We start from the raw sequence: 2,146 nt of genomic DNA on the forward strand, positions 1-2,146 counted from the left end.
TGTTTGTGAAACAGCACTATTTAAAATTCAAGATTTTATTTATTTATATATATATATATATATATATATATATATATATATATATATATATATATATATATATATATATATATATATATATATATATATATATATATATACACACACAAGGTTCATGCTGCACAGAACTTGGTAACCAGGAATATTACAACTCTGGTACTTTATAACCGTAAGCCTTCTTTATAACATAACTATTGTGTCATCTAGAGTTTATAAAGCTGGTGTTCAATAATTACAGGTATAGGACCTGTTATCCAGAATGCTTGCGACCTAGGGTTTTCCGGATAATTTGGATCTTCATACCTTAAGTCTACTAGAAAATCATGACATAAACCACATAGGATTGTTTAGTCTTCCATAAGGCTTAATTAGTTTGGATCAAGTACAAGTTACTGTTTTATTACAACAGAGAAAAAGGAAATCTTTTTTACAAATGGAGTCTATCGGAGAGGGCCTTTCTGTAATTCCCAATTTTCTGAAAAGTCTTAACGGATTCCATAACTGTACCACAGTAAAGTAGTAGTAGTGTTTACGCAATTATTTATCTGTCAGAAATGAAGTATGAGATTTTTTGCATGTAAATATAATTCTCTTAGTATTAAAGGGGGTGTAAAGTCAAAAAATAATATTGCAAATACCTCTTCTCCACCTTTAAAAGAACCATCTTTGCCATATATTTTATTTAGAAATTCAGTGCTGTTTTTATAAAATAAGCAATGGTCTGCCGACTTTTATATCCTCTCCCTCTCAAAGTTGCAAACTGAAATCCTTTGACAGCCTCACTGCCGGACTTACAGGAGTAGTGCAAAACGATCAGATTCTCTGCATTCGGAAAGGCAGGGACTCAGATCAGGGCTGTTATCTATGTGTTTATGTATCATGAGGCTAACTTCAGTGAGAAAGAATCCCCTGCGCTGCTTCCCTGCCAAACGGAATACAGAGTATCTGATAAATCCACACTACTCCGGCCGTCCGGCGGGAAGCTGTCAAAGGATTTCAGTGTGCTACTTTGTTACAGGGCAACCCTTTTGAAATAAAAAATAACAAAGTGGTATAAAGGTGATACCTTTATAGGCTAACTAATATAATCATAGCAAGCTTTCAGAACATTTTAGTTCCTTTTTCAAGCTAATTACTTTGAAGCTGTGATGTTGTGCAACTTTGAGAGGCAGGGGATACGAAAGCTAGCCGAATATTGATTATTTTTTAAAAAAAAACTGCACTGAATTTCTAAATAAAATGTATTGCAAAGATCTTCTTATATGGCAGAGAAGATGTATATGCAGTATTATTTTTGACTTTACATCCCCTTTAACAAGTGCGATTGGATGCTTCCATAGAACTTACATAGATTTTAATAAAAATTGGAAGTTGATGTTCTAAGGTTTAGTAATGTTAAAATAGAATAAAGAATCCATATAAATGGAAATACGCACCAAGTCGTGCATGCTTTAAAAGGGTAGTTCGCCTTTAATCTAATCTTTAGTATTTGTAGACGGTGATATTTTAAGACTATTTGCAGGTGGTCTTCTTTTTTTTAATGTTATTGGTTTTTAAAATATTTAGCTTTTTTTTTTAGAAGTCTGAAAATTCAGCAAATATCTGTTACCCTAGCAACCAGGCAGTAGTTTGAATATGAAACTGGAAGATAGATAGGAGAGGGCCTAAATAAAAAGATACACAATGAAAAGTAACAATAACAATAAAATTGTAGCCTCACATGGCTTCTAATGGATCTTGCATTTCAGAGTTGAAAAGACAAGCCAAAGCAGCTCCCACAATTATTTAAAACAATGCAAGATTTGACATATCTGAAATGGTCTTATGCTATATATAAAGAGCAAGTCAACCCTAAAATAAAAATGTTTTTATTAAAAGAAAACCTAAATCTAAGCAACTTTCCACTATACATTTATTAAAAATGTTCAGTGCTTTTAAAGTTATTTGTAAAAACAATTGCTATTGAAAGCAGCAATTTCTTAACTCCTGGTTGTTACTTTTCAAACAATGTTGCAAAAGTCTTCGTTCCACAGCAAAGACAGGTCTGTTAGGGTAGAGAATAGAAAGGGACAGACAAACGCTGCTTTCAACAGCAATACATATACAA

This window comes from Xenopus laevis, chromosome 4L, assembly GCF_017654675.1.
Source record: "Xenopus laevis strain J_2021 chromosome 4L, Xenopus_laevis_v10.1, whole genome shotgun sequence".
Lineage (NCBI taxonomy): Eukaryota > Metazoa > Chordata > Amphibia > Anura > Pipidae > Xenopus > Xenopus laevis.